General features: G+C 32.4%; 1 protein-coding gene across 1 annotated transcript in view; it reads left to right on the forward strand.

The window, feature by feature from the left end:
• Positions 1 to 17876, forward strand: part of LOC145292378 (DNA oxidative demethylase ALKBH2-like) — a 130885-nt gene that overhangs the window by 12623 nt on the left and 100386 nt on the right. The window lies entirely within an intron of this gene.

Below are 17876 nucleotides of genomic sequence, written 5' to 3' on the forward strand. Positions count from 1 at the left end.
CTTTAGAGTTCATCAGTAAAACCTTAAACTTGAAAACCAGAATCTCTTGCATACACGGTGCCAATTCTGTCACTGAGTCACAATGCCCCACATGCAAAAATCTTATAACACAGGACATACAAACTACAGTGCACAAACAACAAACAGAAAGACATGTCACACATACATATTTCTGCTTCTCGCAAATTTGGTTCTCTTTATTGTTCTAAACACTTTCTCACACCTGTGGCAATTCTCTATCTCTACAAATCTACTATCTAATAAATTGCAGAAACGTATCCGTAATTTGATTCGCCCTACTCTTTCTTCTTCTACAATCTCTTTCTCACAGATGTGATGTTGTTAGTCTCAGTTGTTGGATTGCCTATGTTATCTTCTGTTGCGGGAAAAGGGAGGTTTTTGGGGCGATTTGGCAATTGATCTACACACTTTTTAGACTCGGTGTCTACTTCTTCATGTACGTCTGCTAAAGGGTTTGGAAAATGTTTGTGCAATATTTCCACATCGATGCAGGCTGCTCTGCTGAGATAAAGCCGTTGTATGCCCTTGCATATGTAGAGGGCTTGTTTAGTTGTTTTCCCTCTGACCACAAACTCAACTGGTAGCCAACCCTGACACATGAGTGTGAAACCTCCAACTATTCGTATGATCTTTCTTGATTGGATAAGACTAATCTCTGTGAGGCCCATTTTGATTAAATGCTTTGGTCCCCTAAGACAAATGGCGGCACCACTGTCGGGAAAAACCTTTAGCGTTGTACTACAACTACTAGGGATATTGACAGCTCATCTGGGATCTGGTTTTGGTGAGAATGGGATTACTGATGCATTTATTTTAGTTAACAGATCACCTTCTGTAGTCATAATGGTGCCCTTCATTTGATCGAATGTGATATGGGCCATGAGTGTATTCATGGGAGCTTTTTGGTCTTCAAAACTCTTTATCACTGCTGGGCGATATTTCTTTGTCCGGCACACTGCTGAGAAATGGTTAAGTTTCCCACAAGTGTTGCACATTTGATTCCATGCCGGACATGTTAAATGGCGGGCACTTGTCCTTGGAGTACCGTGTTGGTGACTACCGCAACCTATGCAGGTTTGACAGGGTTCTTTATCAGCAATGTTATCGTTGTGAGTAGCAGTAGAGCTAGTGCGAATATTGCCTCTGCTAGTCCGTACAGCACTGTGTTTTTTTTTTTTGCGATACATTGACATCCGGACTGTAGCTATGTCTGAGGTATCAGTCATTGCGGTTTGGTCCTGTAGTGCAGACTCAAATGCCTCAGCATGACAAATATTTTGGTTGAGAGTTTTTAGCAACCCGGCTTTTGCCAGTAGATCGGTCTGAAGCGTATCATTCGATATCCCTTTGATAAATTGGTCCTTGATGTAAATGTCGGACAGGTCGTGATCGCAGTTGGGGCATGAAAAATTACAGTCTATGGCCGTGGACCTAAGACGAACAAGGTATTGTTGGATGGGTTCATCTTCATGCTGTGATATAGCTGCAAATGTCATCCGATGGACCATGGGATTTGATTTTTGAGTTACCAATGCTTCTGTCATCTCTAGCAGCTTGTCTGGGTTGGTGGTGAAGAACTTAGGGTACGTATTTATGATTGCGTTTTGAACGGATTCATCAGCGCAACTGTATAACTGGGTATTGGCCTGAGAAGTTGGCATGTCCGTTATTCTGGTGAATACTTCCCAGTCAATCCGAAATTTTCTGAATTGTTGAGCGGTCATTTCAAGATGAAGTTGGGGAGGCCTGGCAGCTGGTGCCTTAGCATAGGTGGTCTGGGTAGCGGGCTCCTTGGCTTGTCGAAGGATAGACAGAGCTTCTCCCATTGTTGTGATTCCCAATTCTCTTAGCATGGCTCGATCCATTACTTGAAGGTTTTCTTTCCTCAGTTTTTCCTTCACAAAAGTTGCAGCGTAGCTCTTGGCGGAATCGGCAGCAATGCCTGCTTTGAGGAAATAGTCTTCCCAATCTTCTGTCTCGAATCCTGTTCGTAGCGCCATGTTGGATTGTGTAGTGGACTTTCGGTCAGCGTTCAAGTTGTGGATAACTTGACAAAGACTAAAGTTACTTCTCATGAAAGAGGAGAACTATTTATGGCACAATGGGAGATTCCATTGTGCACACATGGGCCAGTCTATTCCTTGGATTGTGATTGGCTGAATCACCTGATTGGATATGCTTGTACATAAATACAAGCCCTCAGTCCAGCTCAATCTGATGTCTGTCTCGTGCATGAGCTGGACCCTTGGTAAGTGTTGCTGCTATTATTATTATTGTTGTTGTTGTTGAGTGTTATTGACTAACACAGTTCTTTTGATTATTCTACATCAGTCTTTTCTACAAATGCTATTATGGCATGTGTTCCTCAGAATTGTCTGATCTAATTTTTGCTTCATTTGTTTCAGCTTGTTTGACTCATTGGTCTAGAGGTCTCAATCAATTCTCCGCTTTAATACCTCATTGTAATACAGCTTTCTATTCCAGTGGTTTCTTCCCAAGGACTGCAAGGTTGTGGAACTCTCTTTCTATTCACTGTTTTCCTTCTACAAGCTTGGTTTTTTCAAGACTAAGGTCAATAGGCAGCTTCTGTTTTTGCAATAATCAGGTGTTGTTTTTGTTAGCTCTTTGCATCAAGTGGCTTCATGCCTTGTTTCAAGCAATTTCCATAAAAATAAAAAATATATATATGTATATATTTTAAACAAGCTGATGGTTAGAGCACTGTCGCGATTTAATACACACTCGAGGAGAAATATTTACGGCACTGATTCGTAGCCTGATAGTGAGAGCTGCCGATTGTCAATGCGATGGTTGTAGGTTCAATCCACGGCTGGGGAAAGGTGTCTAGCCTCACTGATGAGTTGTGATACAACGAAACAGTACTGTATGTGGATGACAATAAATATATATATATATAATTAATTACTTTTTTGCATACATAAAAGTATACCTATGGACACGCATGTTTCTGACTTTTTAGCCTTTGTCAGCACAGGTCAGGATCGATCCACATTCAGGTACTGAACCGATATATATATATATATATATGAAAAGAAAGAGAGTAATGCAGATAAGATTTGTATCCATAGTTTAAAATCTAGAAAATCTTTACTGTGTTTATATAATAATAGTGCTCAATAATAAATAAACAAAATCTCAGATGCCCTTCTCCATCGCACAATGTATCGCTAGTCGATAGCTGACACCTTCTGACCGTTCAGATAAGAAATACCCCTCTCCCCATGTTTGAAAAGGACGTGTCCTCCATAGCATCCGACTTAGCATATTGGCTGACTGTCGGTATAGACATAGCCTCCAAAAATTTATTTGGATTACAATCCCTTACAGACTCTATCGGTATCCTTGTTTTGTATGCCGGAGAGATTTTGGATGTATAGTATTACATTATTACTGTTTATTTTTTTTTTGCATTTGAATGTTCTCGTTCGTGGAGAATTATTATTTGGCCAGAACACCTTCATTTGGGATAACACTTCTGCCCAAACTTTTTCCCAGGATTTATATAAACAGTCAAACTTTGAGCATTGTGTTGACAAGATGTCATATCTTGGCATGATTTGGTCGAGAGGCAAGATAAAAGACTTAGCCTTAATCGAACTTCTGAAATACATGCATTTCTCTTGACTCAACATATTTAGTATTCCTCTTTTCGTAACTCTTTCTGGACCATTTGTTGCTGTTGCTGCTGTTGTTGTTGTGTATGTGTGTGTGTGTGTGTGTGTGTGTGTGTGTGTGTGTGTGTGTGTGTTTTATGGAAATTGTTTCAGACAAGGCATGAAACCACTTGATGTAACAAAATGTAAAAAAAAAATGCTTCAAGGTAAAACTAGCCAATGATAAGTATTAGATGAATAGATTCCAACCCAGTAAACAGCAATTATTCTCTCTTTGTCAGAAAAATCGCTCATGGACTGTGAAAACTAAAAGGGCAAAATAAGAGAAGCAAGAGTTATGAGGCTGCCGAAAGTAAATGTAGAAATAAGATTGATTTAAATCGTAGAAGAAATTTGTCCTTTTAACCAAACTATGGTGGTAACTGTCACACACAATAATCCACATGTTAAAATTTATATCTCTTTGATTTCTGCTATTGTCTATAGTCTAAGTCTTGGTTTTGTTTTTTTGTTTTTTTTCAAACGATGAATACAGTTAATATTGGCTTCACCTCGAATTTTTGTTCCTTAGAAGCGTTGGTAGAGTTTGAATAAAATAAAATATGTATTATTGTTGTTGTTGGAGCAGAGAATACATATTTTCTTTTATTCAAACTCAACCAGCTTTTCTAAGGAACAAAAATTTTAAGGTGAATCCCACATGATCAAACGCACTATTCCGATATTTAAAAAACTACCGTAAAAACAACAAACGGACTTCTACTTGCTGATTCCAGCAACAACATGGCAAAAAAAAGAAAGAAAGAAAGACATACTGATGATGAGGCTTTGCCTCGAAATATATTTATGAATTTCAATATAAATTTCAAACAAAATAAATGTCTGTTTATTTTGTAACTAGCGGGGGTACCCGGCGTTGCCCGAGTGTTTGTTTCCGGGACGGGGGGAGTTTTAAAAAATGTTATGGTAGGTAAGTAGGAAGGATCAAACCCGGAGTCATGAGTAAAAGTAGGAAAATAAAGTGTGAAAAAAAACAAAAAAACAAACATCTGCAACGTTAACAGTTCGGCCACCAAGAAAAGTCCATTCCAGTTGTTTAGGAAAAAAAAAAAAAAACGACTACGGTAGGTCGGCGCGAACGTGAAAATATAATGTGAATTGTCCAGCACGCTAACCACTATGCCACAGAGCACTGCAGCTTAGTTTAGTGATTTTAAATAACTTCACATGAAAGAACTACGAAGCCAAACCGGTGTTCTCTTCTCAACTGTTCCTTGTGAACGATCCCCAAACGGTGTTAAGTGGTGGCAGGGGGAGGAGGAATTTATAAGAGAGAAAATATTTTACCACTTCCATTGATCTTAACCGATTTTGGCCGTGACTTCTCAGCAGAAAAAGTATAGAAATCTAAGATTATCGAGGAATTTGAGAAATAATAAGCCTATAACACACCTCAGATATTGTTCTGCCGTTTGTGCATATTATATTTGCATGAAATATCTTGATTTTTAATCCTATTAAGGTCAAAATCAGACGGGGAAAAAATGAGTTCATTTTATTTATATAGAGATAATGCGTTGTTTTGGCTTCAAACGTACATAATACATATTTTATTTTATATATATATATATATATATATATATATATATATATATATATATATATATCTACTAGCATGGGTACCTAGCATTGCCTGGGTTGACATGAAATTCCATTTGGAACACGCCTGCTATACTAATCATTTTCATCATGGGCAACGTGGATACCCCCACAACAATTTCAAAAATAAAAGAATGGATGAAAACATGTAAATGTAATCGCCCCAAAAAAGAAGTATGTGATACCCTTTTCACCAGATATTTCGGCAGAAGGGATACAAAGAGAAGAAACTATTCTCTAGATATTGAGCACTGGAAAGAAAATCCCCGCCCCCCCCCCAAATAATTAAAAATAAATCATTACAACTTTTGTTTCAATAAAAATAGCAGCAAATGCCCGTTTGATCGCAAAAAAAAAAAAAAAAAAAGAATTAGCCAAGTAGGCAAAACCCTAAAAAAATGAAGATCTACCAAAAATTAATTCCAAAAACAATTAAATGAAATTTTTTGTTATTTCATGTTTCTAATGTAATCCTCCCCCTCCAAAAAAAAGAATTTGTCATATTTTGGGGTTCGTTTTGTTTATGAAATTGTTAGGTGAAAATACAGAATGGTCTCATAAAAATTAATTAAATTTATCGTTATTTTATGTTTTAAATGTAGTCCCCCCCAAAAAAAACAAATTGTATTTGTCATGTTCTGCCCCCCCCTCACGCCGATCGCCAAACTTGAAAAAATGCTAGAGATGACATGTCTCGTTGAACGCTTTGTGGCCAAAAACTGGGTGCTAATTTTATGTTAAATTCATATAGAAAAGTGATTCCCCACTATAAAATGTTAATTTTCTTTTCTTTTTTTTTTTTTTCCAAATTTCTGCTTTAATATTATTTATAAAGGGTGTTTAAACATATTAGGCCCCAAACAAGTAGGTCTTATTTTTTTTTTAGGGGTTCAGTGATGGTGGGTCACGTCATAAAAATTTACCTTTTTTTTAATTTGAAAGTTAAGTTTGTAATCGATGAGATTAATGTGAAAAGAGAAAGAAAAGTGTAAATTGTGGTATTTAGAGGGGGAGGCAGTAGATCTTTATTTTTTTTTAGGTTTTAAAATATGCTTGGTCACATCGTAAAAATTTATCGATTTCTGTATAGCTGTTTACAGAATAATAAAAACAAATAAATGTTCGGAAGTTTCCAGGGGCAAATAACTCTAAAAAACGTTTTTTTAAAAAATCGATGTTGGAATAATAATTCCAAACAAATTTAATTAAATATGTTATCAATATAATTATTGTTTAAAATTTATTAAATAACAATTTTAAATAGAATACTTGAAACAATTCTCTCACTAGAAACATTAACTAAGATACTGCTATTTAATAAAATCGATTTTTTTAATGTAATATGCAAATGACATGATCTCTTAATTATATATTTTGCAAAAATCACACTATATATAGAAATAAATGAGAGAGTAAAGTAAGGAAACTTCTATATAATCATCAAATTGTGAACAAACAAACAGGAATATGAATTTATATATCTATATATATAAATTTGTATTCCTTTCTGTTTGTTTGTTTGTTCACAATTTGACTAATATATACAAAAGTTTCCTTACTTTACTCTTTCATTTATTTCTATATATAGTGTGATTCTTGCAAACTATATACAATTAAGAGATCATCTCATTTGTATATTACATTAAAATAAAATCGATTTTATTAAATAGCGGTATCTTAGGTAATATTTCTAGCAAGAGAATTGTTATAAGTGTTCTATTTAAAATCGTTATTTAATAAATTTTAAACAATAATTATATTGATAATATATTTAATTAAATTTATTTGGAATTATTATTCCAACATCGATTTTTAAAAAATCTTTTTTAGAGTTATTTGCCCTTCGGAACATAAACAAAAAAACTATCACCAAATAAAATTTGGTAATCTCAATAAATTTCTAGCTTGAAAAAATAATTCTGTGTAGATAGAAAAATGCTTGGCCTTTATTGTTTTTTTAAATATTCAAACAAACAAAAAAAAACACTTATGAAAAACTGAAAAGATTTCATTTGTTTATTTTTATTATTCTTTAAATGGCTATACAGAAATCGGTCAATTTTTATGATGTGACCAAGAGTCATATAACAAAAAAAAAATAAAGATCTAATGCTCCCCTCTAAATTCCACAATTTACACTTTTTTTTCTTTTTCCACGTTAATCTCATCAATTACAAACTTAACTTTCTAATTTAAAAAAAGGTAAATTTTTACGTGACCCAGCGTCGTTTAATCTCCTAAAAAAAAAAAAAAATGAAGACCTACTTTTTTTTGGCCGAATACGTTTAAACAGCCTTTATAAATAATATGAAAGAAGAAATTTAAAAAAAAAAAGAAAACTAACATTTTAGAGTGGGGGATCACTTTTCTATATATATTTAACGTAAAATGAGCACCCACGTTTTGGTGACCAAGCATTCAACGAGACATGTCACCTGTAGCATTTTTTCAAGTTTGGCAAACGAGGTGGGTGGGGGGGGGTGACAATTGAAACATAAAATAACGATAAATTTAATTAATTTTTATGAGACCACTCTGTACTTTCACCTAACAATTTCATAAACAAAACGAAATATAACAAATTATATTGGGGGGGATTACATTAGAAACATAATATGACAAAAAATGTTTATTTAATTGTTTTTGGAAATAATTTTTGGTAGATCTTCATTTTTTTTAGGGGTTAATATTTTTTTTTGTGATCGCATGGGCATTCACTGCCATTTTATTGAAACAAACGGTATAATGATTTATTTTTAATTATTTATTTTTTTTTGGGGGGGGGGGGGCGGAGAGTTTTCTTTCCAGCGCTCAATATCCGGAGAATAGTTTCTTCTGCCGTAATATCTGGTGGAAAGAGTATCACATACTTCTGCTTTTTTTGTGTCGATTACATTTACATGTTTTCATCATCCGTTCTTTTATTTTTGGAATTGTTATGGGGGTATCCACGCTGCCCATGATAAAAATGATTAGTATAGCAGGTGTGTTCTAAACGGATCTTCATGTCAACCCAGGCAATGCCGGGTATCCATGCTAGTATATATATATATATATATATATATATATATATGTTGTTGTTTTTGTTTTTTTTTCAAACGATGAATACGGTTAATATTGGCTTCGCCTCGAGGCTCGTATGTATTTAGAAAGTCGCCCATAATTTGTTTGGACATATATATAAGATTTTTATTTATTTATTATTTTTAAAACAGTAATCTACGTACACACGTGTTTCGAGTTATCTAACTCTCATCAGCGTAGCTTGACAGTTTCTAGGGATCGAACTCCAGACTATGTTTACCACAGTCCGGCGTATATATACATCCAAACAAATTATGGGCGACTTTCTAAATAAATACAAGCTTCGAGGTGAAGCCAATATTAACCGTATTTATCGTTTGAAAAAAAAAAACAACAACAAATGTAAATTTATAAGCAATAAAAATAAAACAGTAAAGTCATCTAGGGTTCGTGGCCTAATGGTTAAGGCGCCGGGCTGTGGTAAACATAGTCTGGAGTTTGATCCCTAGAAACAGTCAAACTACGCTGATGAGAGTTAGATAACTCGAAACACGCGTGTACGTAGATTGCTGTTTTAAAAATAATAAATAAATATATATATATATAATACCAATACCAAGGTCTTATGTATTACATGAAAAGAAATTAGAATTTTAGGAAAAAGTTCTATCATTCAAATAATTATAGGAACAGCCAGGTTCATGAAAAAGAATTTTTAAAAACTACCTGGCAAATATACAATATACTTTACAACAGAAATATTCATGAATATGCATTATATTAATCATCCACAGGCAGGTGTTTTGACACCATATCACGACATCTCAGTGTGTTTAGACATTGTGAATGATTTAAGTTGAGATTAAAAAGCAAATCGTTTGTACGATATTTAGAAATATTACTTGTATGCCATCCCTGCTCACCATGGAAGTTAAGGAATCTATACATGCTAGCATGCCATCCGGTGTGGCCGGTCATAAAATACGCTTAAATATATTTTAATTTATGTAGATTTCATATTTATTATTACAGAGCCAATTCTCTACTGATTATTATATTGTACCCAATATATAGTACTGTATTATATTGTATTATTATATTGTACCCAATATATAGTACTGCATTATATTGTATTATTATATTGTACCCAATATATAGTACTGTATTATATTGTATTGTTATATTGTACCCAATATATAGTACTGCATTATATTGTATTATTATATTGTACCCAATATATAGTACTGCATTATATTGTATTATTATATTGTACCCAATATATAGTACTGCATTATATTGTATTATTATATTGTACCCAATATATAGTACTGTATTATATTGTATTATTATATTGTACCCAATATATAGTACTGTATTATATTGTATTGTTATATTGTACCCAATATATAGTACTGTATTATATTGTATTATTATATTGTACCCAATATATAGTACTGTATTATATTGTATTATTATATTGTACCCAATATATAGTACTGCATTATATTGTATTATTATATTGTACCCAATATATAATACTGTATTATATTGTATTATTATATTGTACCCAATATATAGTACTGTATTATATTGTATTATTATATTGTACCCAATATATAGTACTGCATTATATTGTATTATTATATTGTACCCAATATATAGTACTGTATTATATTGTATTATTATATTGTACCCAATATATAGTACTGTATTATATTGTATTATTATATTGTACCCAATATATAGTACTGTATTATATTGTATTATTATATTGTACCCAATATATAGTACTGCATTATATTGTATTATTATATTGTACCCAATATATAGTACTGCATTATATTGTACCCAATATATAGTACTGTATTATATTGTATTATTATATTGTACCCAATATATAGTACTGCATTATATTGTATTGTTATATTGTACCCAATATATAGTACTGCATTATATTGTATTATTATATTGTACCCAATATATAGTACTGTATTATATTGTATTATTATATTGTACCCAATATATAGTACTGTATTATATTGTATTATTATATTGTACCCAATATATAGTACTGCATTATATTGTATTGTTATATTGTACCCAATATATAGTACTGTATTATATTGTATTGTTATATTGTACCCAATATATAGTACTGTATTATATTGTATTATTATATTGTACCCAATATATAGTACTGTATTATATTGTATTGTTATATTGTACCCAATATATAGTACTGTATTATATTGTATTATTATATTGTACCCAATATATAGTACTGTATTATATTGTATTGTTATATTGTACCCAATATATAGTACTGTATTATATTGTATTATTATATTGTACCCAATATATAGTACTGCATTATATTGTATTATTATATTGTACCCAATATATAGTACTGCATTATATTGTATTATTATATTGTACCCAATATATAGTACTGCATTATATTGTATTATTATATTGTACCCAATATATAGTACTGCATTATATTGTACCCAATATATAGTACTGTATTATATTGTATTATTATATTGTACCCAATATATAGTACTGCATTATATTGTATTATTATATTGTACCCAATATATAGTACTGCATTATATTGTACCCAATATATAGTACTGTATTATATTGTATTATTATATTGTACCCAATATATAGTACTGCATTATATTGTATTATTATATTGTACCCAATATATAGTACTGCATTATATTGTACCCAATATATAGTACTGTATTATATTGTATTATTATATTGTACCCAATATATAGTACTGCATTATATTGTATTATTATATTGTACCCAATATATAGTACTGCATTATATTGTACCCAATATATAGTACTGTATTATATTGTATTATTATATTGTACCCAATATATAGTACTGCATTATATTGTATTATTATATTGTACCCAATATATAGTACTGCATTATATTGTATTATTATACTAGCGGGGGTACCCGGCGTTGCCCGAGTGTTTGTTTTCGGGACGGGGGTGGGGAGTTTTAAAAAATGTTATGGTAGGTAAGTAGGAAGGATCAAACCCGGAGTCATGAGTAAAAGTAGGAAAATAAAGTGTGAAAAAAAACAACAAAAAAAACCATCTGCAACGTTAACAGTTCGGCCACCAAGGAAAGTCCATTCCAGTTGTTTAGGAAAAAAAAAAAAAAAAAAAAAAAAAACGACTACGGTAGGTCGGCGCGAACGTGAAAATATAATGTGAATTGTCTAGCACACTAACCACTACGCCACAGAGCACTGCAGCTTAGTTTAGTGATTTTAAATAACTTCACATGAAAGAACTACGAAGCCAAACCGGTGTTCTCTTCTCAACTGTTCCTTGTGAACGATCCCCAAATGGTGTTAAGTGGTGGCAGGGGGAGGAGAAATTTATAAGAGAGAAAATATTTTACCACTTCCATTGATCTTAACCGATTTTGGCCGTGACTTCTCAGCAGAAAAAGTATAGAAATCTAAGATTATCGAGGAATTTGAGAAATAATAAGCCTATAACACACCTCAGATATTGTTCTGCCGTTTGTGCATATTATATTTGCATGAAATATCTTGATTTTTAATCTTATTAATGTCAAAATCAGACGGGAAAAAATGATTTCATTTTATTTATATAGAGATTGTACCCAATATATAGTACTGTATTATATTGTATTATTATATTGTACCCAGTATATAGTACTGAAGTAAAAAAAAAAACACTGACTTGGGTGCCATCAGATAGAATTCAAACCAAAACATTCACTATTGTATAACCTAAGGACAGATATGAAAACTAAAAATTAACACAATTTAACATATAAATGTATATTTTCACATGTGTAGAGGAATACTTTAAGTCAATTTATGTCTGCCAAGTTCCAATCTTTAAATTTTGACCCTATTTTTACTGACTAAAAACCAAATTGAATTTTTTTCCACAGGTCCGAATCTCCTATATATGATGTTTAAAGTCTGCAAACCAAAATTTGATAGAGTAGTTTGGCAGAAACCATTCCACACATACACAGACATGATTACTTTTATATATACATATTTCTCTTAGTTTGTCTGTCTGTTACACTTTTTTTCCAAAAACTACTGGGCCAATCTGGCTGAAATTTTGTAGGGAGCTTTGTTATGATAAGGTGCAATGAATTAACTATTATGATATCTGTTATGGTTATTGAGTTAATAGGGTTTAGTGACCACATTTACTCTATACATTTTCTCGGAAATGATTGGGCTGATTGTGTATGTCACATTTAAGGATTAAGAGAGATTAATAGAGATTAGTATTTAATGCAAGTTTGAGTACAAATTTAAACATATTCAACCATCAATTTGGCATAAGGCATCTATTCTAAATCAACGGGCTATAACTTTTTCCAGTTTTTAATGGGCAAAAATTCTAGTGTCTTTATTAGTGATTGAACAATTCCCAGATTTGTCCCGATTTCGATACAATTACTGATTCTGTTCTAAATTTCCGATTCTTTATAAATCTCTAAATATTTAACTATAGCCATGTCATTCCTCTGCATCTTCAGAAAGACCGAGCTAGTGAGAGCCCAGCATTCACTTGCATGTAATATGGCAGTATGAACGTAGATGTCGTGAACTTGACTGCAAATAACAAGAAGACCTGATGTTGGTGGCAACACAGATATGGTCCTTTCTGGTTAAAGATTAGTACAATATGGCCATATTTTTTTATTACAAATATTTTTCTGATGATTAAAACGTAAGAATGTTTTTAAAATTTGTTTTCATCAAATAGGAGGAGAGTAGAAAGTGAATCTTCTGTTTACTTTCAGCAACCTTGTAATTCTTGCTTCCCTTGTTTTGACTTTTAGTCCTCACATTCTATGAACGATGTTTCTGACAAAGGGAGGAAATTGCTGCTGGGTCAGAATCTATTCGTCTAACCTAATCATTGGCTCATTTTTTACTTTTTTTTTTACCGTTTTCGACAAGAATAAGTGCACCTGCCAATAGAATGCAAGAAACAACATAGCATGATCAATTGACAAGAGATAAAGTAATTGTCAGATGTACGTAAAGGTCATTAGAATAAAAAATAATGCATTTAACATTAGAAAGCACCTGCATAGGAAGTAACAACATAAACATGATCGATTGTCAAACGATAAGAAAAATGTTGGATGTATGAAAAGTCATTTGACAAGAAGTAAATGTAGAAAAAACAAATAGGTTGAATTGTCGCTGAATAAAATGCCTAAGGGAGTGACAATATTGCCCCATTATATCGGGTGGTTGCTAGAAAAGTGGGAAATTTGTCAAACAACGATTTATTTTTACAAAGAATAATTTTTACAAAGTTTTTCAAAGACAAATGTTATATTGTACTCATAGATACTCAAAATGTCATCCGTGCACTTTACCGCAGCGTCAAACAACGATTTATTTTTACAACACTCACACGGCACCAATCAAGAAATAGCAATCACGCATTTTATTCATGATCTAAGCTGACCTTCAAATTTCCTGCTTTTCTGGCGACCACCCTGTATAATAACAACCCGAGATCAAGAGTTGGTTTGCAATTTGAGCTTGAGAAAAATCAACGTCAAATTCCTGTGCGTGCATCTTCCGCTTACCAACCCACTGTCCTTCACCATCACCGACAATAAAGATATATCATATTTTCATATGACAATGTGTTACCCTTCTTTGTAAGCAGTAATACAACATAAGATGTGATATTTTCCTACAAGATTTAGGTTCATCTGACAAACAAAGGCATAAATATACTGATTATACCAAGTGAAACTAAGAACTAGCATTTCTGAATTTTTAAAATTGGGATAATTTGTATTTCGATTATTTGGATTACTTTTGTCATCTTGAGTGGTATTCTCATAACATTTAGGCTGATGTAACCTCCGACTTTCTTAAGGTGTATCTTATCAAACTTGTGAATCTTTTTGTTGAACTCTGGAATTGGCATGTAATTTTGAATGGACTCCTTGTTTAAGCTTAATTCAATGTTTAACTTGTGTTCATGGTTTTATAGTGAATAAAGACACTGAAATTTGAGCCGAAATTCTAACAAAATTTGAGCAACGCAATAATGTAACCATTCAGAAAGTAGCTGAGGAATTAAACAGAATAGAAAAACTCAAACACAATACTATAAAAGTTAAAGGTACCGCAAATGGTATCACCTACATTACAAGACTTCTGAATCATCTCTCTTTGAATATACTTTCTTCACATCTGAATTTCTCTGTCTTCATTATCTTACATACAAACTGGTTATCATCTCTCAAACTAATTTCACTGCACTTGTGTATGCAATGCTTCCAAGTAGCAGAAAAGTTGAACTGCTCTCAATTCCCTTTCCATAAAATGAACAGGAACTATACTTTTCAACACCACAACCACTGATCATCACTTTGGTCTTGGTAGCATTTACTCTCAAACTTTTATCTTCTATAGCTTTCCTCCAAATTTAACAAGTAGACCTTCAATTGTTTCACAGACAAGCACTAATCATCAACATAAAGCATTCCTCCTGGATGTACCGTATGAAACTGCCCAGACAATTCTTCTAAGACACAAATAAAAACAGTATATTCAGTAGAGAACACTGTTGTACTTCTACTTTAACATTAAAGTTGTGATTCAATGTGTTGTTAATTCTAACACAATGACTTAAGATATTTCTGTGCATTGCTTGGACAACCTTCATTAATCACTTGCTTGATCTTCATTTATGCAAATTACATCAGACAAACGTTTGGTCAAAAGCTTTCTCCAGATCCACAAAAGCAAAATACAGATGGTCCTTCTTCTTACAACGGTAATTCTCTTACATTTTTCATTGAATAAATATAGACCAGACATAAAACCAAATTGCATTTTATCATTGCTTATCTGAATTCTTATTTGCTCAATTATTTTCTCAATCACTTTCAGGATCTGATCTATTAACTTTAAGTCTATGTAGTTATGTCTGTCTTGAGCTCACAATTGTACTATGATCCCAGTCTTTTAGAACAACCTCTTTTTTTGATGATCTGATTCGACAAGTTTGTGATCAACTGAATGCCTGTTTCACTCGCAGCTTTCAATATTTCTAAAACAATGTCTGGGAGTCTCAGCCTTAGCCCTCTTCATCTTATTTGCAGCTTCCCATATCATTTCATTCTCAATTCCTCACATGGATCAGATATTGCTTCTGAAACTTCTAGACTTTCTCCATTCCATTAAAACTCAATATTCAACAATCTTTCTGTTCATTTGTTGTTAGCACTCCATTCTCATTTTGAATACACTTTTCTCTAACAATATCCATCTCTTTAGTTATCTTCTAGTCGTCCTTTTGAATCAAGGAACCAACTGAGCTCAGCCTCCATCTTGGTTTTGTGCATTACTCTTATTGCTGTCCTTTTTGCTACCATATAAATACATTTATTTAGTAAACCGCTTCTCCACTAACTCCATCATTTCTTTGATACGTTTCTCAATTTTCTCATTACACCACCATATCACTCAATGGTCCCTTTATCCACCTACAAGTCTGGTCTGTTGCTTCCAACACTGTATCCCTCACCTTCTTCCACTATTCATCCACACTTCTTGAAATGTATTTAGTAACTAAACACTCAACCGCTTCGTCTCTAAATTCACATGCTCTTTATTCAATGTCCACATTAACCTTAGCATCTTCGTGAACTTTCTTCAGCACGAAATTGCAAATAATTCGTTTGTGCTTTGTCACAATTTCTTCACCAGATATTATTTTTAATTAAAAGCTTTCTGCCCTTTTCTTCTAATCAAGAGGTAATCTACTTGAGTTTTGCTCTACTAGATTAATATATATATATATTTTTTTTTACAAGGTAGTCACCACTTATCAAGGCCCGGAAGCCACTTGGGGATAAGGGTTATATATTTCCCAAAAAACATGTTTGCAACCAGCATGTCCATGGCAAGACCAAATTCTTTCTCCCCCTGCATTCATTTCCTTCATGCACACTATCAAAATCACCAAGGATGTTTCCAATCTAATTATTCAAATTTGCTACCACACCAAGTACTTCCTTTCCCATCAACCTTACTAGTTAGTCATAAAACTCATCTTTCACATCTTTATTCAAGTTACATTGCCAATATAGCTGTGAAAATTTTCTAACCAAACATCAACTTTACCAGCATTGCTCATTTCCACAATTTACTTCAATCACTTACACCAAGTACAGTTTTTAACTAATTTCAGAATTAATGCTTCAAAATTAATATTCATTATTGATCTACACTTTTTAATAGTGTGAGGTTTGGGTTAAAAATTCAAAAATTCAGTACACAAAGTTAAGACATCAGAAGTGAATTCGGTTTACCTAAATATGAAATGGAAGTCAGTAAACATGAAATGAAATACAAAAGGACACCCTGAATATGGTAGATTTGAAGTGCACTGATAGGACTTCCATCTATGAATCGTGTCACTGATGGTCGAAATTGAGATATTCAACATTGTTGAAATTTTTCTATACCCTGAAATCCATGTGTAGCTGAGCAGTTAATCTTCCTGTCTTTTCCGACAATTCTCTAGTTTTAGACATTGTATAAACAGTGTGACTAAATTGACCAAAATAAATAATACGCCATCAAGAGTTATCTGAATTTACGTAACTCTCTGATCCATCACATGCCAAATATTTGGCTAATTAAAATTATTTTTCTTTGTATTGGATATTTTTCAAAAAATTATTTTAGTTTTAACACTTCTTGTGCTATCATAAACTTTTATTTTTACATTTCTATAAATAGTTTTTTTTTTGTTTTAACACTTGTGTTACCATGAAAAAAAAAACAATGAAAATTTGTATTATTTATATTAAATCATTTTTAGAATATTCTCTCTTAAGGCATATAGTCAATAGATACATAAATATTTATTTATATAATGAACCTCTTAAAGACTGAAACAATTATTTTTTCCAATTCTGTATGCCATCTTTTTTCGTTTTCTTTTCATTAAAAATATTTGTAAAAAAATAAACAAGGTTATTTTTTAGATTAGTCGTGCCTTGATTTTGCTAATTATGTACAATACAAAAGTAAACACGATTTTATGAATGCCTAATTAAATCCTAAGACTGAGACAATTATTTTTTTTTATTGTTTCATGATAAAACAAGAAGTTGTTTCATATGGTTTCGGAATTCGTTTCATGCTTAGTGACTTCCGTTCCATATTTAGGTAAACCGAGTCCACTTCCGGCGTCTTAACTTTGTGTACTGAATTTTTGGACATAACCGTTTTTTTTTATTGGATATGTAAGTGGTCAAGGCAAAAAACAAAAGAGATCTTCAAGTATTAATAAGAGAGAAAAAGCTACAATGTTGAAGTATAAGAAGGTGCATTATTTTTATTTTTGATACTATTAAGCTAGGTGATTATTTCAGCGATGTTAATCCATTGGTCTAATTTTGTTCATCCTTTTTATCTGCTTGCTAATTCTAGAGAAAATTATTTTCCAATTCTTCCTATTT

Source organism: Euprymna scolopes, chromosome 2 (assembly GCF_053919585.1).
Source record: "Euprymna scolopes isolate OS-2025 chromosome 2, ASM5391958v1, whole genome shotgun sequence".
Lineage (NCBI taxonomy): Eukaryota > Metazoa > Mollusca > Cephalopoda > Sepiida > Sepiolidae > Euprymna > Euprymna scolopes.